The sequence below is a fragment of the Dermochelys coriacea genome, chromosome 1, assembly GCF_009764565.3.
Source record: "Dermochelys coriacea isolate rDerCor1 chromosome 1, rDerCor1.pri.v4, whole genome shotgun sequence".
NCBI classification, from domain to species: Eukaryota; Metazoa; Chordata; order Testudines; family Dermochelyidae; genus Dermochelys; species Dermochelys coriacea.
The window spans coordinates 196,263,024-196,289,282 of NC_050068.2; the positions used below are offsets into that span (position 1 = coordinate 196,263,024).

The 26,259-nt window shown below is 41.9% G+C and overlaps 1 long non-coding RNA gene across 1 annotated transcript; it reads left to right on the forward strand.

The window, feature by feature from the left end:
- Positions 1 to 3,822: 3,822 nt before the first annotated feature.
- Positions 3,823 to 25,677, forward strand: LOC122459346. The gene is made up of 3 exons (XR_006279966.1): positions 3,823 to 3,836; positions 9,424 to 9,433; positions 25,548 to 25,677. It is a non-coding gene; the product is annotated as an uncharacterized LOC122459346 (long non-coding RNA).
- Positions 25,678 to 26,259: the final 582 nt, after the last annotated feature.

Sequence of the window (26,259 nt, forward strand, 5' to 3'; positions counted from 1 at the left end):
TAATTTTTGGAATTGCTCTTTTAAAATTTAACAAAAGCCTAAGTTTAGATGCATTTTTTTTTGTTTTTAATAAAATTTACCTTTTTTAAGAACAGGATTGGATTTTTGGTGTCCTAAGAGGTTTGTGCATATGCTGTTTAATTAGCTGGCGGCAAGAACTAATTTCCTTTGTTTCTTTCTCAGTTCTTCTCCAGAGAGGGGGGTGAAAGGGCTTGAGGGTACCCCATAGGAAGGAATCCCCAAGTGCACCTTCCTCGGTTACAAAAAGGAGTTTTGCATTTGGGTGGTGGCAGTATTTATCAAGTCATGGTCAGAAAAGCTGTCACCGTGGGAGTTTATACAAGCCTGGAATGGCAAGTATTAATTTTTAAAAACCTTTCTGCACTCCAAGTGCCAGAGTGGGGAATCAGCCTTGACACCCCTAATCATTGTTGTTGCCCTTTTCTGTACCATTTCCAATACATCTTTTTTGAGATAGGGCAACCAGATCTGCATGCAGTATTCAAGATGTGGGCATTCCATGGATTTATATAGAGGCAATGTGATATTTTCTGTCTTATCTTTCCCTTTGCCAACATTGGTAGCTTTTTTGACTGCCGCTGCACATTGCATGGATGTTTTCAGAGAACTGTCCACAATGACTCCAAGATCTTTCTGAGTGGTAACAGCTAATTTAGACCCCATCATTTTATATGTATAGTTGAGATTATGTTTTCCCATGTGCATTACTTTGCATTTTGTTCCAGCAAGCTCTGAACTCAAGAAGTTGTCCCTCCATTTTCTCTCATGGTCACACTCACTACCCATTCTCCTGGATTTCTCAAACTCCACACAGCCTGCTGGCTGTAACAAATATCCTACCCCAGCTTTTGCATCCAGGGAAACCCCTGAGTCTACACAGCTTAGCTCTCTGTCCTGCTGCCCATTGCCTGGACAGTAGCCTGAGACTGTTTTTACTACATAAACAGTTTTGAATGATCTTTGTGTGGAGCCTGAAAGAGGCTTTAGATAAGAGAACCTTCTACTGGCAGCCATTAGCATTTTTTAGCATAATATACTGCTTGTGTTACCACTGCAATTCAGGTGAAGCAACAGATACAAGAAATACTGTAAACAAAGAAGCAATGGCCGTGCCTTTCATGCTGTGAAATAAGATTAGCAGTGTTCATCTCCCTTCTGGAAGAGCACTTTCAGAAACTAATTTTATATTAATAAACGTAACCTCTCCACTTGTTCCTGCAACAAATCCAATCGGAAGGAGAGCTAAGTACACACTGGATGAACAATTACTTCACTGCTTAGGTGAAAAGCAAGACCCAGGTTTCCCCAAGCTTATTTACCCTATTTATTAGGCCCTTAACCCATTACATGAAAAATGGCAATGTTTTCTTTTTAATTCCTTCCCTGTCCCCACCTTGTGCCCCAAAAATCAGGTTTAAGGGGGGTTTGATTTAATCTGGGAGAATAAAAGGATCTACTGGGGGGAAAGCCTAGGCAAACACGTGGGTCTGACACTTGAAGTGAGCTGTAGCTCACGAAAGCTTATGCTCAAATAAATTTGTTAGTCTAAGGTGCCACAAGTACTCCTTTTCTTTTTGCGAATACAGACTAACAGGGCTGCTACTCTGAAACCTGGCTCTGTATGTGGCTGTTCTTATTTCTTCTGCCTGTGGATTCCATATCCTTGATCCAGCTCCTGTGTAAGGTTGCCAACTTTCTAATAGCAGAAAAATAGAACATCCTTGCTCTGCCCCTTCTCTGAGGCCCCATCCCACTTACTCCATCCCCCTCCCTCCAATGCTTGCTCTCCCCCACCCTCACTCATTTTCACTCAGCAGGGGGTTGGGGTGCTGAAGGGGTATAGGCTCTGGATGGAGTTTGGGTGTGGGAAGGGGCTCAGGATTGGGGGTTCGGGGAAGGCTCTGGGCAGTGCTCAGAAACAGCAACATATCCTCTGGCTCCTAGGCACAGGGGCAGCCAGGGAGGCTCCACACACCGCCCTCGTGCCACAGGCGCTACCCCCACTGATTCCATTGGCCACAGTTTCCAGCCAATGGGAGCTGTGGAGCTGGCATTCAGGGAGGAAGCAATGCATGGAGCCCCCTGGCCGTACTAATGCCTAAGAGCCAGAGGCTATGTCTCCATTTCCGGGAGCCACAGGGAACCTGCCTTAGCCTAGCTGCGCTGCCAACTGGACTTTTAATGGCCCGGTTGGCAGCGCTGACTGAAGCCTCCAGGGTCCCTTGTCGACCGGGCATTACAGTCAAAAAACAGATGCCCAACAACCCTACAGAGTCCTGTGATGGTTCTGTCTTCCAGGGCCACAAGCTCACACCCTAATGATCAGTCATACCACTCCAAAGGAGGAAGGCTATGATGAGGGGTCATGGTCAGGGCACCGGAACTGCGGGTGGGGCAGGGGACCATGGCCCCATCACTTTTAAAAGTCTTATTGGGCTCCCACTTTTTACCAGCAATAAGGACAAGTGATAGCAGGGAGTGGGTGAAGAGAAGGGAGTGGGAGGCAGGGCCTTGGGGGTGGGGGAAGAGGCAGCATGAGGGCAGGGGCTCTGGGGAAAAGAGTGGCATGAGGGTGCAGGGCCCTGGTTCAGGTGCCCATCCCCCACTTTTACAGAGCTTCCGTCACTCCTGTGGAAGGAGAGAGATGGTCTCCCAGGTAGCCAGGATTAATTACATGTAGGTGCTGTGAAATTCAGGACACTCTCTCATGAAGACCTTGTCTATACTAGAAAGAATTTGCCAGTATAGCTATCAGGAAGACCTCCTAAAGCATATGCAGCAAAGAGTGCTTTTGCCAGTATACTTTATACCAGTTCCCCAAACAAAATAAGCCAACCTTACAAGAGAGCCATCCTTATGTTTTGCTGGTATAACTACTGTGACGCTGGTAAGCCACATGCCAGCTCTTGCCCAGATTACAGGCTTAGGTAAGAACTGAAACTTTCAGCTGGAAACCAGACCAATTCCCTTATATCTTAGTTTTTCCTCAAGATAAGCATTAATCTTAGAAGAATATATTTAGTGTTTAGATTCTATGAAATACTTGCAAATTGCTGCATGTATCAGTTTCACTTGTAATGTCTATAGTCCAAGCTTTAAGTATATATGCAAGGTTTGCTTTATAACTTTGAGAATGTTTGCTCTGGAACTTGTGAACCTGGGCATGGGAATCATTACCATGTCTCCACCCACCCAGAAGGGCTATAAAATCAGATTGGCCATCAAGGAATGCCACAATACAAAGGATCAGTTAAGCGCCCCATCCCACCTTGGAAATGCTACATGCAAGGAAGCTTGTCCTGTGGTCTTGGAAGTTGAATGACGAAAATAAAACAAAGTCACAGGAAAATCTTCCATCTCTTTGCTGTTCAAACTCTCACTGGGCCAGAGCTACCAAACTGAAGCCAGAGATCCCCAGGGGTTGCCTCCTGGGTTCACCGTGAAAGATGCTTTGAGTTGAGAGATCATTACAACTCTGTCACACTTAGGATCTAGATGGTAAGTCATTTGTGTTTATATGTTTGCTTGCTTTAACCTGTAAATAACTTGTTTCTTTTTCCTAGTTAAAAAACCTTTAGATAGCTTATTACAGGATTGGCTATAATTGTGGTCTTTAAGGTACCAATTGATCTGGGGTAAGTGACTGGTCTCTGTGGACTGGAAGGAGCCTGAATGTGGTGTGATTTTTGGTGTAAATGACCATTTATCACTAAGTCCAGTTTGTCTGGGTGGCAAGGAGGGTCTAACAGGACAGTCTGTGACTCCATGGTAAGATGGTTATAGTGATTGAAGGGTTCTTATAGAACACACCACCAGTTTGGGGTGTCTGCTATGTTTTTGACAGTCTGCCCTGAGATAGGCACTTAGTCATGAGCCACTCCAGACAGCATGACAACTGCATCTACATGAGGGTTTTTGCTGGCAGAGCTATGTCAGTCAAGGGGTAAGGGAGGAGAAAAAAAACACTCTTAATCAACACAACTATACACACAAAAGTTTAAGTTTAGACCAGGTGTAATGGGGTGTACTGACCTCTCACAAGCACCCCCACTCCATCTCAGTGCATGGTGCCTATACACTCCCACTGTTTGTGTTGGGTCTTTAGTGACTTAGCCCTCCAGCCACAGTCACAGTCTGAATGTGAGATAAAAAACAACTCCCTTCTGGGATAACATCCAACAGGGGGCCTCTCTCAGCCTCATCTGTAGGATCCCTTGATCTGCAGCCCTATCTCTGGGCTCATTCCTCTATCATCCCAGCAGGGCCTATCATACAGTATACTGGTTCAAACTGTCTCAACCCCTTCTGGGCTCTCTCAAATTGCCCCTCCTCTTCAAGTAGTCCAAGCCCTGGTGTGGGGCCATGTTCCCCAGGGCTCCCTCCCTGAAGGCTCTAACCTGTCTGGGCCTTTCTGGCCCTAGCTCTTCAGGTGGGCCACTAAAAGAGTTCAGTTCCCCTTCTAGGATACATCAAAGTCCAGGCCACGCTTCCAGTTGGGGAACGGTTGATAGAGTGGGGACCCAGGCCAATCCTCTACTCCAGACCCCAGCTGAGGAACCCTACAGGTAGCAGCCATTCACCACATCCCTTAAAATCCCACATAAACTGTGGTGCTGCTATGATTCCCTGGGCCACTTCTCCACAGCCCCAGCTCATTCTTTGTCCTTACCTCGGTGCCTTGTCCCGGTTCAGTCCCAGCATTCCTCCTAGCCTCTGCCAGCACTGCTCTATACAGGGGTCCCATTGCTCCCTCAGCCAGCTAAGCACACCACCCACCCTCCTCCAACTCCAGCAGAAAACTGATCTCACACTATCCCACAGCTCTTCTTATATTAGCCTGCTGGGCCCCAATTGGCTGCTCCCTGCAGCCTCTCTGATTGGCTGCTTCCCACACAGCCACTCTAGGCAGCTTGGAGGAACTCTTTACTGCCCTTTTCTGCTGTGGGGTGTGGCAGAGCATCAAGGCTTCCAGCCCTAGTCCACCTTATCACACCAGGTCTTACATCAGTACAAATCTGAAGTAGCTACACTTAAAATCAATCGATTTACCGCATTGATTTGAATTGCACTGGTATTGGACATGAACTAAATCCTAGCACTAATATAGAGTTTTGCTTGTATCTCTTGGTTTGGGTTTAGCAGGGTAAGGCATGCTTAGAAGAAGGCCCCCACTGTTGAAATTTGCTTCCGCTATCAAGATGTTTAAACCCGACCAGGGCTAGGCTGAGTCTTGGCTCTAAACCGTGCTTTTGGGACAATACATAGCAGTACCACCTCAGTCATAGAATATCAGGGTTGGAAGGACCTCAGGAGGTCATCTAGTCCAACCCCCTGCTCAAAGCAGGACCAATCCCCAACTAAATCATTCCAGCCAGGGCTTTGTCAAGCCTGATCTTAAAAACTTCAAAGGAAGGAGATTCCACACCTCCCTAGGTAATGCATTCCAGTGCTTCACTACCCTCCTAGTGAAAAAGTTTTTTCTAATATCCAACCTAAACCTCCCACACTGCAACTTGAGGCCATTACTCCTCTTTCTGTCATCTGCTACCACTGAGAACAGTCTAGATCATCCTCTTCGGAACCCCCTTTCAGGTAGTGGAAAGCAGCTATCAAATCCCCCCTCATTCTTCTCTTCTGCAAACTAAATAATCCCAGTTCCCTCAGCCTCTCCTCATAAGTCATGTTCCAGTCCCCTAATCATTTTTTTTGCCCTCCGCTGGACATTTTCCTATTTTTTTACATCCTTCTTGTAGTGTGGGGCCCAAAACTGGACATAGTACTCCAGATGAGGCCTCACCAGTGTCGAATAGAGGGAAACAATCACATCCCTCGATCTGCTGGCAGAGCCTTGGAATGCATAGTAACTCGGATACACAATTCCTTCCCTCCAGGAGGAAAGTAGTTTCCTTCTGGGCTATACATGACATAGCTGACTTCTCCACTCACTGTCTGCTTTGCGAGCCAGGATTTGGTGAGGGGCTAAGCCAAGCCTCTGCTAATACCCCAACCTTCTTGCTCATGGTGGGGTGTAGCTGCTGTGTGGAGCCTGCTTTCACCCTGGGCCTGGGCTTCCTGTCTGGTAAACTCCGCATAATTACACAGGGAGGAGTGAATTAACCCTTCCGCTCCCACCGATTACTCCCATTCATAGCTACATAAGGGTCAGACTGTCATTGAGCCCTAGGGTATGTTTACACTGCAATAAAAGACCTGTGATATGGTTGCAGCTGGCCCAGGCCGGAGCTTGAGTCTGAACATCTACACTGCAATTTTTGCTCCCCAGCCTGAGCCCTGCAAGGCCACGTCAGTTCACCCAGGCTCTGAGACTAGATGCTGCAGGGTTTTTATTGCAGTGTGGATATACCCTTAGAAAGTATTATAAAACACACCTGTTTGTGCAAGCTATTTTCTAACCTGTAGCTCTGGAATCCTTAACAGCCAGCCCACATGCCAGGTTCTCTTGCTCCAAACAGGCGTTAAGGCAAGTTCAGCCTATTGTGCTATTGCTTAGACTGCTGATGAGAAGGGATGGCCCTCAGTCCAGATTCATTGGGATGGCTTTAAGGTACAACACAACAAGTTAGTGCACAGATATCCTGTTTCTTAACAACTCAAGCAACCTCCTTGGTACCAAATGGGAAAAAAAAAAACAGGAAAAAAAATCGTATATCGTTGTTTTCCATTTTCTTCCCTCCCCATCACCTTTTTAAATGAGTGTTTACTAGCTAAGTGAATGTGGCAGATGTTGTCTGAGTCTTTATTGCAGGGATTGACAAAGTGGCTATAAGTACGGCACATACAAGGAGAATACTTCTTTATGACCGAGTAGCAAGAATAGATATGATATACATCCCAATTTCCTTTTGTCTTGCAAAGGAGAGAGTTTGTTAATTTAGAAGTGATTTAAGCTTGTGGGGGGGAAAATCCTACTCCCTCTCGCTGTAAATGTCTTCTCTCTCTCTCTCAAGTAAAAATATTTTAGGTGTTGTATAAAGTGTATCTGAATAAAATACATGATTTCTTTAAAAAAAAAAAAAAAAAAAAAAAAAAAAAAAGGGCCTGCCGCTGGAGCCCCCCGTTATGGCTTCATCTGGGGAAGAACTCTGCCTGATCTGACACTCCCTTCTTTCTCTTGCTCATGCTGCAGCTCCCCTCACACTCCAGGAGTTACAGTGCTTTTTCTTTGTGAGTCAGGATGCTCGCTCTTCAATGCTTGGCCCTCCAGCTAGATCACCATGGGTACATCTACACTGAGAGGCAGGAGAGTCCCAGAGTCTGGGCTTCAGGCCAGGCCCGGCCCAAACGTCTACACCACAGTTAAACAGTCCCATAGCTTGAGACCCACAAGCCTAAGTCAGCTGACATGGGCTACCCATGGGTGTTTAATTCTAAACATATCACAAAAGGGGGAAAACACATAGGGTATCAGAGTCTTTGCCTATGACCTGCCTGAAGCACTCTTCCAATTCACTACCCATACTGACTGCGCCACTTCCCCAGTGCCTTGTAGGAGAACCTGGGCCCAGCCACTACTCTGGGTTCCAGCTCAGGAACCTTCAGACCAGAAGCCAAGACCTGTACCATCCCAAACCTCACTGATGTTTCCCTGAGCCTTTTCCTTCTCCACCTCTATCAAACTTCCTTCTCCACCACCTCTCTAGGCTGCAATTCCAGGGCTTCTCCTTTCCTCCTTGGCTTCCACACTTCAATCTTCTTCTGCCCTCACTGCTTGGCCTTATCTCAGCCCTACCTGTTCCTGCTTAGCTGGGCTGTGTCCTCAATCAAGGATTGCCTATCAAGACTAACTCTCCCTCAGGTGTGACCTGTTAGGTTTTTTAGCCAGGTCTGAGTCACGTTAACCCTTTCTGGGCTTAACTTTTCAGAAGCCACTAGTGATGTTCAGTGCCTCAATTTTTGGGAGCCCAACTTGAGATAACTTGAAGATGCATGATTTTTACAAAGTGCCAAAGTTCTGCTTCTGAAAACCAGGCCCCTTTAAAGGGGTCTTAAATTTGGCACCTAAAAACTGAAGTCACTAATCACTTTTGGAAATCTAGGCCTGGATGTTAAAAGCCGGCAATTTCTGTGACAATTCCACATTGTCATACTTCCACCTCTACTCAAAATTCCCATTACTGAGTTGTATGAGTACCACACAGTAATTTTGCCAGTACCACTGCTATGCTCTGGCTCTTTCTTCAAATTCTGCTACTTGAGATTCTCTATTCTTCTGGGACCACAAAATTCAGAGTGAACATTAAAACGTGGCTGCAATTCAGTGGTGTGTTTGCACTAAAAGCAGACAAACCCTATGAATTTACCCCGTTCAAGATTCCCTGTGCATAAGGGGATTCTCTAGCCATGTGGAACTGCTGTAGCAATTTCTAAACTGCACACCACGTCAGCCACCAACATAAGAGTCATAATGGGGAAAAAGGATGTGGCTAGGGCTTCTCTGTAACAATTCCTGGCTATCAAAACTCCCCGCTATGGTCAGAGGCAGATGGTGGCTGCTTCAAACTATGCCTGAAGATAGACCAATTGCTCACTGGCTCTAGTACATTTGCAAAGCCCTTCCCCAAGCTACAGTCTGTTTTTGTGAGACACAGCCATGGATCTGGGCCTATACAAAACTGTATAAAATAAAAACAAACTGGGGAACATGCAGGCAGTGTGCACACACACGAGTGTAAAAACACTGAACAGTATGGTATTTTTACCTACATCATTTCAGTAAATTTATTTCCACTCCAGACTCAAACACTCAGAGCCAGAGGGTAGATGCAAAAGTAAATGCTCAGCCTTTAGAGGGCTTGATGGGTCAGCTGGTATGTTTTGAAATGCAGTAAAGAAAAAGAGGTAGGAAGGAGTAACCTTTCAAGAGTATATTTGGGGAAGGAGGACAACTAGTGCTACTGAGGACAATCCATACGCAAAAGCTACCAACATCTTGGATTGCTCTTAAGCTATAGACATGGAAATGTGCTTTTAAATATTGTCACATCTCCAAAGGTTCCACCAGTTAGAAGAAGAAAGGAATCCTCGGCTATAAGGAAAGTGGCAGCTGTTGTTTACATTAAAATCCAGTATGTATGTATGAGATATATACATTTTCACTCAGTGATATACATATCCGTTTTGAGCAGAGATGCTCAGAGCTTTGTTGTTGAACTATCACTTAGAGAGGAAAGAACAATTTACATGAAAAAAGGCCATGAAGGAAAAGAAGAAGATGACTGGCCGAGAAGCTAGGCATATATAAAAGGAATCTGAACATGGTCTGTGGGGATGGACTGTCTGTTCCCAACACCTGCCACACCAAGACAACTCAATTTTTTGACCACTGAACACCCACCAGTGACAACATAGCAATGAGATGTAAATCAGGCCCTTTCAGAATAGTGACTAAAAGGTGAAAATCATGTTCTATAGAAACAGGTATCTGAACTGCAGCCCTTCCTTCCCAAAAGGTTAACCGAATTTGCTGCTGAAGACGACAGTGCTGCAATAACCCTGGCAGAGGAGGTAGCTTTTTAAGCCATGCACAGACTTCTGAGTCAGTGAAATGTTTGACAGGGAATAATACAGACTGGCAGCATTGCTGGATGTGTGTTTCAAGGGCAGAATGGAAATCATACTCCCAGACAGTACAAACATAGATCATTGAAAGGTATTCTTATAAACACAGTGCTACAGGAAGCAGGCCAATTATCCTCCTTCTCTTAATGCAGAGCTTGTACATCTAGCCAAGTTCCCAGGGTAACATGATGGAGTAGAAAAGGGACTAAATAAACAGTTCAGAACCTTCATAGTGTTCTTAATGGAACACTGATAGGAACAATTCGGGGAAAGCATTTCATGAGCCTTTCTGTATCAAACTCTACTGGAAAGGCCTATGAACTTAATTTGCCTCTGTCTCAGGGGAAAAAGAAAAGAAGTACTTGTGGCACCTTAGAGACTAACAAGTTTATTTGAGTATAAGCTTTCGTGAGCTACAGCTCACTTCATCGGATCCACTGAATGCATCTGATGAAGTGAGCTGTAGCTCACGAAAGCTTATGCTCAAATAAATTTGTTAGTCTCTAAGGTGCCACAAGTACTCCTTTTCTGTTTGTGAATACAGACTAACATGGCTGCCACTCTGAAACCTGTCTCAGGGGAGTATATTTGCATAATTATCAGTATTGATCAGTCCATAGGAATACATTTTATTTCATAGGAAAGTATAACCAACTCTAGCAGGAGTGGGGTTTTTTCCTATATAAATCCCTGGTATTGAGGACTGCCATGTAGAAGTGATAGCATTTTGCAGCCAAAGTGAGCCTTGCTTCCCTCCATAGACAATCTGGAAGATGCTCCAGACTGAGCAGTGCATCTGTGCCTCCAGGTTACACACCTCAGAGAAGCAGAGAGCTGTGAGAGAAAAGTTTGATTAAAAAACAAACTTCATGACCTCTAGTGACCAGATATTAACAGCCTCATTTTCAGAGGCGTTGAGCCCCCATTGGCTTTAGTGGAAATTATGGATGCTCAAGAGCTCTGAAAATCAGGCCATAAAACTCTAGGAAGGCAGAATGAGAATTCTACCAGCTAAAGGCACCTAACTCTGACAGAATGGCATTGTTGGCTTCCTGCTATATAACTCCAAAGGATGATGTTAACACAGGTTTTAAAACATGGAAATTGTCTGTTGAACTGAACCTGGCTGTACTTACCTAAAACAATTCACCCTGTTTGCAGGTGTTGGTCCTTCTGGAAAATGATCAACTCAGTTTTGCTAACTCATTGAGGCAGGTTTCAGAGTAGCAGCCGTGTTAGTCTGTATTCGCAAAAAGAAAAGCAGTACTTGTGGCACCTTAGAGACTAACAAATTTATTAGAGCATAAGCTTTCGTGAGCTACGGCTCACTTCATCGGATGCATTGAGGTGGCAGGTGGCTTGTCACTCTCTATCCAGAAATAAGGGAGGTGGGAAGAGGGGATCTAGGCTGTGGATTGAGCAAACCTCAGGGAAAAATCTTAAGAGTAGCCAAGCCTGGGAACAGGTTTGAGCTGAATATTGTTAAATTGCTAATTCAAAATGTGCTAATAAAGCCAAAGACTAGGAAGGGGACTTCATTATGGACTTTATATAGCACGTGGACCATGTTTTAAAATACATTGGGATAGGCACTTGCTCACAAGAGCATATGGATCTCAGACCAATACAGAAGAGACAATGTTGGTAGAGGCCAGATATTAAAAGATAAACACCCGAACTGGTTTCAGCGAGATTCAGCAAATTTGAGAGCTGGACTGTTAATTTTTAAACAGGTTTTCATCTATTTCAGTCATTAGCTTTCTCCCAAGTAGTGTGAAGGCATAAACTGATGAGGGATTAGAAAACAAGAAAGAAAAGGAGAAGCTTTTATTCCTATTAATCTCTTCTTGTCCCCAATCTGCACAACAAGTGGAAAAAAGGAGCATGTCCCAGTCAATATTACGATATGGAAATCACATGAGAACTAAGAGCCAGATCCAAAGCTTGTTGAAGACAATAGACAATAGATTTTAGATCAAATACTAAGCTTATAGTTGACCCCTAAAAAAAACAACTATGGGTCTGGCAAACTCTGTACTACACAGAAAAATCCAGGCTATGTATGATTGTTACTAATTCATTTTGGAAGCATGGCAAGGATCTAATCATTTTTAGAGTGACAAGTCCAAAATGATAGAGAACATTGTTGTTGTTATTACAATGATCTATTCCTGCTGCTTTTCTCATTTTTCTCTTTCATCATAGTGATACAGATAAGACAGATTACTGTTGTAAATCACAACTACAAAAATATGGTTTTCTATAGCCCTTTTAACCTTTTCCTTTCAAAGTCTTATGCCAAAACACTATTTCCCAACCTGTTACTAGATCTTGTTTCCTGCTACTAGAACTTGTGCGACAAATTTGGGTACCAAATGCATAGGCTACAATTCTGAAAATTTGGGAGCCAAAAGTTAGCCACTAAAATCCAGATTTATCCAGCTAAATATATGCTTTGGTGTTTAAATATGGATTTTAGTGTCTCCTCCAAAACTCACTGAAGTCAGTGGGAGTCTAGGAACTCCAATGTGCTTTGGATTTAGGATCATTGTAGCTAACGTTAGACATCCTGTTCATGCAATTACATGGATCAATTGGCTGGGATTTAATAAGTGGAAACAATGAAGGTCAAAGTTTCTTTTCAGAGCTGTAGCTTGTCACCACTTCATCACTATCCAAACTCTGTGGCCCCCTGGAGAGAGATTCTCCTAAGTACATGATGCCGCCACCTCCGCTAAAGCTACTCAAAACTTTTAATTCCAGAAATTTTGATCAAAAAATTCTGATTTTATTTAAACTCAGTTTATAGGGTTGTCAATGTTTTTGGAAACTGAAATTTCCTTAAAAAATAAAAAAGTCTCTGCAAAAGTTGTTCTATATGTTTTGACCAGGTCAACTACCAAGTAACTGGTTGAACTAGCCTGACATGTTTTATTACATGCAGGTAAAAACTAGCAGCACATTTCCATACAGTATTATTTTATTATTAATGAAATTGTTATATGTCTATTACTTAGGGTTTTCATGGAGTATATTGTGTCAGAGAACTGAAATTTTAGTTCTTGTTTCCAAAGAGAGTAGAATCCATCTACAAGATATTTCTCCACTAGGAAATGTTGTGGCCATATTTAGCAATGATGTTGCCTGCAGTGCAAGCTCTAGTGTTGACTAGGTCCAGGCAATTTTACACCACTGTGTCACCTAACCCTGTTCTGAGCTGGATTAGATGACACAGTGCAAACAGTGCTTGTGCCAGGTCCAAACTAGAGGGAGTCATAAGTGGGTGGGGACGGGGTGCACAGCTGCTAAGGAATAAATAGCAATTCTAGGGTTTGATCCCATGATTACTGAAGTCAATGGCAAAGCTTCCATTGACTTGTAATGGTGCAGGATCACAGCCTTATAGCATAGATCAGGTCACAGTGAAATCCTTGGTCTACATACAGTTTTTGTACCAATTTAATTCTTTCAGTTAGGAGGTATCATTTTGCCTCCAAAATATTTTAAATCTGTACAACCACTAGTGTTAATATGTTAATATGTCACCATTGGCATAATGGTGCTTTATATGAGTATAGCTTATTCCCCTTCCGTGACAGCAATAATATATATTAGTAAAAGCCCTTCTATACTAATATAACTGCAGCCACACTAGGTCAGTTGTACCATTTTAACTGTATCAGTATAGTTAAAATGGTACAACATGTGTTTGCAGACAAGTCCTTGGAGTACAGTGAAAGTCCTGAGTAGCTTAAGTGTATTTCAACAGACTTTCAATATTCCTTGTACTGAAGCTTCACTCAACTTATACTGAAATTCAGTGTCATAAGGAGGTCTCATGGCATTCGCTTTCAGGGAGAGAAGTCCTGTCACCCATGGGCACCATGACCTCCTCCCCCTCGCTCTTGCTGAAGCGGGTGGGGGGAGAAGTTGCCAATAGCTAAAATTTTCAAAAGCATCTAAATTACTTCAGAGTTTTTGAAAATGAGACTTGAGCACTTCTGAAAATGTCCCCAATGTTTCATGGAGAGATGAGTAAAGAGGAATCCTTGGCTCCCAATCTTGCCACAGCTAATTGCATTGGGGAGGGAAGAGGAGCTGGTCTTCAGACATCCATTTCCTATTAGGAATGTATATGTGGCCTTTCAGAGACTTTCATCCTTCTCCCCACATCTGCCAGGGGCAAAGAAACCCTACTACTGCTTCTGAGGTATTATCTTTTGCCAACTAGACCCCCCTCTTGTGATAATGAAAATAAAAGCCAACACTGTTAACAAAGACCCACTGTATGTTTAATAATCACAGTTTTCTCAGAAATTTCCTCTTGTGCAAACTTCCTTTAGACAGAGAAGGCAGAGGAGGGCATTTTTATTAGCCCTTCACCTTTAATTTCAGCTGTGACATCAACAGTTTGTCCTTTTCCCTTCACTTCCCCCTGCATTTTTACATTCTCAAATCAGTACAGTCCCTTTGGATTCACCTTGAGTCCCTCTTTCTGTGAGCAGGCGGGATTGGGATAGTCACCTTTAACCATCCAAAACATGCAGCTTAAGAGGATTAGGTGGACAAAAATGAGCCAGAAGAGCCCATGCTGATTAATCCCATTAAAACTCACTTTCCTTTTCAGACTCACTTCCTGGCAGTGTTTCATCGCTCCTTTCCCTTCATTAACAGAAGGTGTGTAAGTTGGAATGCTGTTGACTTGTGCCTGGCTGAAAATAGAGAAAAGAAAAGAGTTAGCATCTCATATTTGTGTGAGTACATCTGCCAGCATTTGGAACACCACCAGCCTACCAACTGCATATTTTCAAAGGGTTATGATGCACTATGTGGGTCTTTGATGAAAAGCTCTGAACCCCGGAATATGAGCTTCGTGGTGTGGATGGTGTGTGCTGAATCATAATGCGGCGTTGCATTGACATTCCATGAGAAAGAAGAAAAGTGACTGAATTTATTATTTCCCCCCCCTTCAAACATAGGATCTCCCAAGCTTCCATTAATATTCTGCTGCTTGTGAAATTACAAAAGATAAGAAAGATTAATTTTATATTTTCACTGTCATAGTTAGTTTCTTGCTTTGGGGAAAGTGTAGCAGTCAAGAAAGTTCTCTTCTTCCAAATTTTTTTCTTAAATTTTATATTAAAATATAGAATATGAGTAATTATCATTTTAACTAAATCTACAGGACATAGGAACTTCTAAAAGTCTTGCTTAGACATAAATGACTTTTAAGACAAGTTTTAAATAAAATAATTCTATTTCTAGAGTTCAGATTTTCAGCACTGATGTCATTCAGAAAGGTCTGTAAGCAAGCAATGGACAAAAATATACTGTGGCTTGCAGGTGCCTTAGGGAACAGATAATAGGATACAGAGCTTTTCACTTATAGGTTTCCTATGTTGCATCTAGACTAGCACAAAATACATTACAATGGAATTGATCTGTTGTAACACATTTCATGGAGCAGGAAAAAACAATTCATCCACAGAAAGATCACTTTTTTGTGTGTGGGGGGGTTAAATATTTAAATAGTTGGCATGAAGAAGGCAAAGCTAACATATTGGATGTAGATTCCTTAAATTAGTTACCACAGCTAAATTACCTCCAATAGTAAAGAGTCCTAGAGAGTAAGCATGAATAACGCAACAACTTGAGGACTGAAGTGAGTAGGTGATGGAACAGGAAAATGAGGTCAAAGAGGTAAGGTGAAGAGAATCCATAAAGAGTCCAGAAATCCTAGGAGGACAGCCTTGATTTGGATTCAGGGATAAACAGGAAACCATTGAAAATATTGAAGGATGGTGTGGAATGAAGCACACATATACAAACACACTGTCAGGGCTGGGATATGTGTACCAGTCAATTATGAGGTTGCAGTCAGGAGACAAGTAGCAAGTTCAGGGTCAAGTGACATCAGGATACCAGGAAGTCAAGGTCAGGCACCAGACAACTAACATAGCTGGGAAGGAAGTACAGTCAGAAGTCAGGGTCTAGGATCCATAGCCAGCCAATATCTGAAGCAGAAGCAGGCAGTCTGCATCATTGCTAAGATACCTCCCCATGCCAGCTTCCTGGTTTATGTACCAGCACAAGCCAATCAGTGGACTGCCGGGGGGAGCTACCACTCAGGCCCTCCTGAGTAGCATGTCCTGCAGTTGCTAGCTTCACCTCATCCTTCAGCAGAAACCTGACTTAAGCTTCTGATGGCTTTGTGGAAGTGTTGGTAACTCAGAACCCCTATAGTCCCAGCTTCTAGCCCTGCAGGGTCTTACACAAACTTGCCTAAATTGCGTAGACTGTTCCTGTAGGTTTGTTTGTGGATAATTATGAAGGTTAATATGCAACATACCCACTTTTAGAGAGATGTGAATATGGATGAGGCAAGGGCTTATAGGTGGAAGATTCTATTTTTCTACCATTAAAAGTATGCACATAGTGAGAGAAAGTTAGTGCAGTACTTAGAAGGCCTGATTCATAGGTATGCTGTTCCTGTGCTTTGGGCAGAGGTTGGGGAGGGAACCAAGATAACTGTAATCCACCACTGTGCAACCCCTATTCTAGGGCTGGACAGACCACTATCCATTCCCAAGTGTCAGTTACAACACACTAGTTGTAACAGACAATGTCAACTAATATACTTGTTCAGGAATTTGACTAAAATTTGTTTTGTTTTGTTGGGAAATGCAGATTCATCCAACTGAAAACATTTGTGGAAAAGTCCGTTTTGTCAAATTTCCCATTTCAACAAAAATTTGAAAAGTTTTGGAATTGTTTCAATTTTTTCTTAATTAAAATTTTCTGGGTTTTGGGTCAAAATGACTTTTTTGTTTTGGGATTTTAATTAATTTATAGTAAAAACCATGGAAAAATTAAAAAGGTCAAAATGAAAACTAAACATTTGAAAAGTATTGAAACAAAATGTTTTGATTTACCCATTCTGATATTGTTGAAATGTTGACTTTTTGTTATAATTTAGGATGGGAAAAAATGTTTAAATCTCATATTCTCATGGTATGGGACAAAGATTTTCCCACCCAGCTTTTCTCTGTGGTGATGAGAGAAAGAACCCATTCCAGTGACTAAAACACGATTACTTTTAATTTGGTGTTTATTTTTGAGATTTCAAGATTTCATGTGTTTTTCTTGTTGACTTTCTAATTGAGCTGAAATTTGGCAACAATTGAAAAATGACACTTTTAGGAAAAAGGCAGATTCAGATTCAGCAGCCAGATATTATAAAGATAGGTCCCATATGTCTCTGAATGAAATTATTCTAATGCCTGTGAAATAATCATTGTGAACTTGATGTTCCCAAATGCCTGAGCTGACCTGGTGTAAGCTGTGACCTGGTGCAATTAATAACAGTTCTTTGCCGTCTCTACTGCCAAACCTGGCTCCTCAGTGCTTACTGTCCATTACAGATTTCTGGGGCGATGCTAATTTTATAGATATTCTAATGTAGTTCAATAAGAGAGGACTATAATGCAATCACATACATTAGAAATGGCAAGTCCTTGTTAGGTCATCTATCCCATCCCTGTCCATTCAGGATTGATCCCTACATTATATTTTAGGTATCTTTCAATAAAAGCTGCAGAGGCTCTCATAATAAAAATTTAATTTTATCTGAGGTTAGATGAGGAATTCTTAGTTGTAGCCAGAGTTTTATGTTCGGCCAATTGAATGAGCACAGCAACAGCTGAGAGCTGAATCTATTTTAGGTTTTTGTGACCTATTCTGTTGCCCTCCCCTCTGCTATAAATCATTATAATCAAGATCTTTGTCACTGACTTATCATTAGGTGGCAGGCTGTGGTGCAAGTTTCCAATTAGCTTCACCTTTGGTTGTTGGAGAGAGAATATAAAGCATTGCAGTCAAGAAAGAAACTGCTGAATGCAAAGATGGCGCAGTCTCATTCAACAAAGCTGTTCCTTGTGTATCTGCAAGTCACTTTGGCATACTTCACCAACAAAACCAATCCCAGCAGAGCCATTACAGTTATGGGAGAAAAAGATGGATTCTATTCTGCTTCTAGCATCAGCAAAAGTGTGGTACATGGTAACCAGAGAATCATTTGTATTGGTGATGTAAAAGGCAGAGAGGCCACACCTTCATTATTCAGGAACCAGACTGAATCTGCAGGGTTGGTGGCAAGAAAAGCCATAATGAGTTGTAAGCCACAGAGAATGAATGAATAAATACAGAAGTCATTTTCACAGTCACTCTTTCCTGACAAGGTGGGGGTGGGGGAAGGGGGAATCAAACTTTACCTTTACATCAATTGGCTCGCCTCCAGCTGCTTTTTCTAGATCGCATTTTTATCTCTGGTTTCAGAGTAGCAGCCGTGTTAGTCTGTATTCGCAAAAAGAAAAGGAGTACTTGTGGCACCTTAGAGACTAACAAATTTATTAGAGCATAAGCTTTCGTGAGCTACAGCTCACTTCATCGGATGCATTTGGTGGAAAAAACAGAGGAGAGATTTATATACACACACAGAGTGTGTGTGTATATAAATCTCTCCTCTGTTTTTTCCACCAAATGCATCCGATGAAGTGAGCTGTAGCTCACGAAAGCTTATGCTCTAATAAATTTGTTAGTCTCTAAGGTGCCACAAGTACTCCTTTTATTCTTATCTCTGTTGCCCAAAAGTGCTAAGTCCCAATGCCACCAGTTCCTTTCTTAAAAGGCTACATTTTCAGAAATGCCCTTGAAGCTAGAGCTGTCTCTGTCTTAGCAAAGACATTAGAGGTTTCTTTCCTGTCTATCACTACAGCATCCAGTCCCACATGCCTTTAGCTGCTTAAAGAAAATAAACAAACAACTCCCCCCCCCCCCCCGCCACCATGCCCTTCTCACTGCAGGTGTGTGGTTGCCTCAGGCACACCACTTTAGAGCAAAGTAAGCCTGGGAAGAACAGAAGCACACATGTGACAGGAGAATATCCAATTTGCTAATTAGAACTGATACCAGGCAGAATTTATTATTTAAAAATCTCTCTCACCCCGGGACACTCTCCGCATGTTCCATGTCTAGCAGAGATAGTTCTATCCTTTAAACAAATGCTGATTTCAAGTCATTTTAGACTGAACATCAGGTTAACTGCTTTTGCTGTTGGTGTTGCTTTCATTAGAAATGGATGCAAAGGATCCCAATGCAGGCCAAGCTGTTAGGTTTCTAATATCTGAGCTCTGGGACACAACTTAGGTCCCATCCCCAATTTTTATTAACAGTAATTTCCAGACCTTATATAGAACTTATTGTGTGTAGGACTCCAAGTGCTTTACAAAGGTGATTGAGTATTATTATCCTTATTGTTCAGGTAGGGAAACTGAGGCACAGAGCAATGATGGCCACACAATCAGTCAATGGAAGGACCAGGAATAGAAGCCAGGTGTTGAAGTTTTTCCATGTCATTTTTCATTCTTTTGACCAAAACAAAAATCTTCAACTAAATTTCATTTTGTTTCATAGAAAAACTTCCACTGCCTTCACTGGAAAAAGTGTGATATAGGAAATAAGTAAGTTTGGGGGTGTTTCCCTAAAAGCAAAACAATCCAACCCCCCCCACCCCCACCCCCACCAAAAAAAAAAGTGTGTTTCGGAATTGTTTGTCAAAAAGCAAAGAGGCATTTTACGATTTGGAAAAAAATAGTTTCAACAGAAAATTTTTGCCTAGCTCTAGTAACGTGTAACATTACTAACAGGTAGCAGTGATATGTTTTACCCAGCTACTCTCCTTTCTTCCCTTTCTATGTCCAAATAGTGTCCTCTTGAGACATCTTTCCTTGAGTGGCTCATTTTCAGCCCAGGCCCTCCCTTGCCCGTGCAGGGTCACAGGCAAACTCTGCACAACATATACTTTCAGGAAACCGAAGGCTGAGATTTCAAAAGCTACCTATGGGGATTGCGAATCCAAAAATCATTCTGTGAAGGCAGCAGCCAGTAACTTGAAACTTTTAAAAAAAGATTTAAAATACACACACACTTTACCAATAATTTAAGAGTAGAGTTACTTAAAAATTGTCATTGAAAAATAGCATGTATTAAAAAAAAATCATGAAAACTTTTCAGCTCCAACAAAATTGTTCAGTTGTATGACATTTTTTGCTGAAAGAGTTCTTAAAATTCTCTGCATAATTTTTTGCATCAAAATGTCAGGGATTTTTTATTATTATTATTATTATTTTATTTTTTTCTGTTTACCACTGTGTAGCTTTTGACTAGGTACAGGTTTTGACATGGTGCATTTTCCTCACTCCTTGATTGGATGCACTCACTCCAGTTTTTACTCACACAAGGGTCTCTTTGAGGTTTGGACCGTTTTTAGAAGCCATAAAGAATTTTGTAAAATGAAATATTACTTATTTTGAACACTTAAAATGGAAAATATTTATATATTTTCGAATTTTTGTAAAAAGAATTTCAACCAGCTGTACTTGCGAGTCATTTCCTCTCCACCATGGCTCTGAGAACATCCACCCCATGACACAGAAGGACAACCCCTCTTTTATTTTGAATCTTCATTGATCAGACATTTGAACCCTCTCTGACTATAAGTTCCTGTAGCGGAAATTGACTTCAAATATTTCAACAGACTTTCCTGAAGCTGAGCCAGATTTTGGCCCCTGACCAGAATCCAGTGCTCTATCCATTCCTACTTCAGACTAAGCTAATGACTATAACTTATATTTTCTTTACATACAGATCTGCTCCCCAACAATACAGTCCAGATGGCTCAAGGGCATTTTTTATGTTTCTTTAAATCTACAGTGTCAGGGTTCTTAGATTTTAAATTTAACCTACTTTCATAGTTGTCCCATATCTTCAGAACAGGAGTTGCAACAGGACTGTTTAAATCCAGGATGTGGATTTTCTGAGCTTGCAGATGTGCACATACAAAATGTAACATCCTATTCTATTCTCATGGGCTTGGTGTAACATATCACCACATGCAAGAATGGAACATGAAAGCAAGGGACTCGGAGCCAGAACCATTGGGTTCTATCCCAAATCTGTTCTTGACTCATTGGTTTAAATTCAGGTTTCAAATTGAGAGGAACAGCTCCCATTGAAGACAGTAGAGTGTTTAGTCAAGAAACTGTCTATTCCAAGACTGAACTTGGTGTTAGCCTGCCTTTCTATAAAATGGGTATATTAATACCTGCATCACAAGGGAGTTGTGAATCTCAATCAGTCAGGGCTCAGATGTGCCTGAGAGGCACAGCCACAAGTAAGTGGCTGTGCAGAATTGCCCCATCTGAGCAAGAGCATCGGGAGGCATAATCACTCCTGAATTTCCTAAGCCTTTGGCAGGAGCATGTCCTCTGCTATTAAAGTAAGAATGGCCACACTGGGTCAGACCAATGCTCCATCTAGCCCAGTATCCTGTCATACAACAGAGGCTAGTGTCAGATGCTCCAGAGGGAAGCAACAGAACAGAGCAAATATCAAGTGATCCATCCCATCGTCCAGTCCCAGCTTCGAGCAGAGGTTTAGGGAGACGCACAGAATGGGGTTGTATCCCTGACCATCTTGGCTAATGGCCATGGATTGGCCTAGCCTCCACACACTTACATCATTTTTTTTTTTAAACACAGTTCTACATTTCGCCTTCACGGAGGCCATGAGATGTAGGGTGTCCCTCTGTGTTTACAGGTGGAGAGGTGGGGCTAGGACCTGGGCCCTACCTCCTCTTCTGCCCTCTTCATTCCCTTTGAGCTGGCGAGTGACCAACAGAGAACAGTCCTGGAGCTTGGGGGAGCATATGAGCTACAACTGATCAAGACGGTAGAAAAGGCTTCTTGGCTCGTATTGCCCTCTCCTTTTGTGCTATGCCGAGATCCTCAGGTGGCAAGGCCGAATATAGATGTGCAAAGTGGTAGTAATATTTTTTTTCAATATAAATAACTATCTTCATCTCAAAAACAAAAAAGTCTGTGGGCAGACTGACATATTCCATTTTACGCTTAGAGGGAATACTGCAAAGGTTATGCCTCCTCTGGTTCGTTTTCTTGAGAGTAATGTCAAGATTCTTATTAGCAGAACATTTGTAAAATTTCACCCAGCAAGAAAAGAAACCTCATATTGAGTGTATGTACAACCACCGTTGCTGCTTACACACCTACCAAATCTGCTGTTTTAATTACTCTTAAAAAAAAACAGATACAAAAATAGCCAACTCTCAAGGTGAGAATATGTCTCCATCTGCCGTTTGATTCTGTGCAATAGGCTAAAATGAGAATTCTCTGACCTCTGTAAATCACACTAGGCTATGAACACTGCGCTTGTCATCTTTTACAGTGAAAAGAAAAGGTTTATTTAAAATTCAGTTTAAAAGATCTAGAGGCATTCATTTATAAATACAGCAGGAAGTACTGGGGATATTAGTTTAAAAGTTATTTAATCCTTTTAGCCAGCAGTATCAAGAATCAAGGCTTGTGTTTGATCCCTTGTCAAGCTTTACATTTTCCTGGGTTTTGAAACATCAGCCAGACAGAAAGTTTGATGCTTCGTACTACTGATTGTATTTAGCTCAGGTGAGAGTAAATACCATAGGTGCTGGAACTAGGGATGCTGCTGGTGTTGTCTCACCCCCTGGCTTGAAGTGGTTTCCATTGTATACAGAGTTTATAGTTTGGTTCAGTGGCACTCCTCACCCCCACTATACAAATTGCCCCAGCGTCCCAGTCAATACTTCTCTTTAAGTTCAGCAGTTAGAGTACGTATTCATTCCTAGAAACAGGGGGCCAATTCTGCTCTCAGGTACACCCACATCAATCTAGAGTAACCTCTGCCCCCTGGATTTCAATGTTACTTCATATTTATATGGATAAAATCTGCAGGAAAAAATCCCAGCCATCATAGTCCCTATTCAACAAGGCACCTAAGCACGTCTAACTAAGCACGTGAGCAGTACGACTGAAATTAATGGAACTAGTCATGTGCTTCAGGTTACACGCATGTTTAAGTGATTTGCAGACTTGGGGAATCTGCTTTTTGGGGGGTGATGGGTATGTTCATTTGCTATCAACACAGTTAATCTTTAACACTCATCAGTCTTTCTCCATAACTTTAACTCCTAAATCAAAATTCAGGGGCAATGGCAACTTGATATATAGCCCAGCATTCAGATACTATGGTGATGAGCATAGTATACGAGCCTATAGAGAACAGAACTGTGCCATGATGTGGCTAGAGAAGTGAAAGGCATGGAGCTCCTCAAAGTATCTTTGAAGCAGAATCAATGCTGGTGTAAATGGATGTAATTCTACTGAATTCAATAGGACTGTATGGTTGAATTTGGCCAGTTGAACTCAACACTGCTCCTGGCATTAGGTACATCAAACATCAAAAAAGAAAGAATTGGGCAATCACATCAGTGCATGGAATGAAGCCGTTACTGAGCTTCAGTGGGTCATAGCTGAGGATGCCAGGTTCAGGACAAAGTGCTGAGAAATAGAGTAAACTCACCCAAAATTGGTGGTTGTTCCTCCATAAGATATACCAAGCCAATAACAAACATCGGTCTCACTACACTGAAGTCCAAACTGCAGTCTCCTTAGGCATTCCAGACCTTGTCTCACCACCCAGACACTAGATTTAATGATGAGTGGTTATTTAAACCCAGTTGTATCAAAAGAAAGGGTGCTTCTAATCCCAAGAGATCAGCCACGTAGCCAGGTCAATATACAATGCAGATCTTACCCAATAATCAGGCTGTTGCCAATTCTTTAGTATCTAATATCTACAGGTTTATTTATAAGAGAAAAGAAAGAGAGAGCTTAAATGGTTGAAGGAATATACATACAATAATTGCAGAATTCTTGTATCAGGTTTGAAGCAGCGATGTTACAGATTGCTGTCTTGTAAAGTCTCTAGTAACTTTCAAAAGGTTGGAAGGTCCTCAGTCCATTAGTTGGAATGCTCCTTTTAGTGTCAGTCCATAGTCCAGAAGTAAAGAGACAAAATGGAGATTTTCCAGGGTATTTATACCTTCTCCTATGTGGAGGGGATGCCCTCAGTCTTAGTTTGTGGGAAATTATAGACACAAGATGGAATCCAGGGTCACATGAGCAAGTCACATGCCCTTACCTGGCTTGATGACTCGTAGGAGTAGCCATTACCCATATCCTAGCTAAACCGTCCACAGGAAGACTCACTAGGCAGGGATGAGCATCTTCTATGTAAGAGGATACATTGTAAGAGTTACATGTTCCTTAATGCGCCAACAACTCAGGTAGTTCATTCACAATGTGCTGGCCAAACTGGCTGTAAATTACCTTGTGGGTGTCATCATAGGAGCAAGCACATTTGAAATACAGGTATATAGTCAATATTCATAACTTTAGATACAAAGATGAAGATGATACATGCAGACAAACAGGATTATCTTGTTTAGCAAATCATAACTTTTCCATTGACACTTTACATGATATACTTTGTATAAGATTTGTTGCAATAGTCTAATACTGGCAATATTATTTATATCAATGGTCATGTTCCAATCATGTAGCATCACAGAAGTAGAGGGTTTTTTCTACACCACCATAAAAATGCACAATTCCATCTGTGTAGTACCAAAGAAGGAGGTTTGACCTGATTAAGAGAAATTCACTGCCTTGAGCATGAACATGTGCTGCACTGCCACAGATGAGAGGGAAGCTATTTTATATCCCTTTGCGTCTCTTGGTGCAGCACAAAGTTTCTAAGCAATGTTTTTATTGTCCATGTCCTTCAACACGTTTCCAGCCACTGACAAATACTCCAGCTTCACAGGTTTTGCATCCATTTCAGATTTCCATCAGAGATTAAATGAAATGCTGAATATCCCAGGAATATGCCCCTCTCTATCAGAGCCAAATTCAAAATGACGACTCCTCAGTTATCTTATAAGGGCATGCAGTCCCTTGTATTTCCAGAACATGACTAACTAGCCTGCCAGCCTCACCAGCATTAATAGTGTGAAGAAGCTTCAAATACAATGATTTGGGTTTTAGAAATGGGACACATTATGGTTTCTACGTGTGTGTGTTAATTGCTATCAGAAAGTGACCCTTTCATTTATTCTCATCCTAGATAGGCCTGTAGAAGTTCAAAGCAGTGACAGAAAGTGATATTTAAAGTGTATGAACAAGTTTGACTAAATTAAGACGCATCTCAGATAAGACCATAAGAATGGCCAGACTGGGTCCTAGCACAGTATCTTGCCTTCCAACAATTGCCAGTACCAGCTGCTTCACAGGAAAAAAGCAGAACAGAGCAATTATCAAGTGATCTGTCCCCTGTCATCCAGTTCCAGCTTCCGGCAGTCAGAGCATGGGGTTGCATCCCCGATCACCTTGGAGAATAACAACTGATGAACCGATCCTCCAGGAACTTAATTCATTCTCTTTTGAACCCACTCATACTCTTGGCCTTCACAACATCATCTGGCAATGAGTTCCACAGGTTAACTGTGTGTTGTGTGAAGAAATACTTCCTTTTTTTTTGTTTGAAACCTGCTGCCCGTTAATTTTATTGGGTGACCCCTAGTTCTTGTGGAAAGTGAAGGAGTAGACAACACATCCTTATTCACTTTCTTCACACCATTCATGATTTTGTAGACCTCTATCATATCACCCCCATAGTTGTCCCTTTTCTAAAATGAACGGTTCCAGTCTTTTTAATCTCTCCTCACACAGAAACTATTCCATACCCCTAATCATTTTTGTTGCCCTTCTCTGTATTCTTTTCTAATTCTAATGTATCTTTTTTGAAATGGGGTGACCAGCACTGTATAGCATATTCAAGGTGTGGATGTACCATGGATTTATACAGTGGCATTATGATATTTTCAGTCTTATTTTTTATTCCTTTCCTAATGGTTTCTAACATGCTATTCACTTTTTTTCCACTGCTGCTGCGCACTGAGCACACGGAGTCATTGTGGCTAGTTCTCAGAAAACAAGATCTGTTTCTTGTGTTGTAATGGCTCATTTTGACCCCATCATTTTGCATGTATAGCTGGGATGATGTTTTCCAATGTACATTACTTTGCATTTACCAACATTGAATTTCATCTGCCATTTTCTTGCCCAGTCATCCTCTCCTCTTTAGGATATAGAGTATCCCCTAATGAATGTGTCCGTCTGAACTACGTGCTTCTCCACATCACTCAGCTTTTCTCCAGCCTTTAGTTTAAAAACTCCCCTACAATCTTTTAAAATTTACATGCCAGCAATCTGGCTCCCTTTTGGTTTAGGTGGAGCACCATTCTTCCTGTACCAGTCCTCCTTTCCCAAAAGGTTCCCCAGTTCCTAATAAACCAGAGAGTACCAGAGGGAAAATACCAAAATATCATGAGGCCTGTTATTTTCTAAACTATTTCTGACTCCAGACAAGCCGGAAACCCTGTGAGAGAATCCACTCCAACCCAGTTTCTATTTTGAAAAATGCATGTTGCTTCCCACTTTACCTACTACCACCCTCCTCCCTCTTTCAGATCATTACATTCATTTGTTTACCTGACTGGTTAATCAAGGCCAAGAGGCACCCAACAGGGTGACACCAAACAGGGTGACACCAAACAGCATAGGCTGTGTTAGAGTGAGAACTATAGAGTCAATCTGTATCCAGTAGTCTAAATAAATGAATAGTGTTTATACTCATTTATAAGCAATT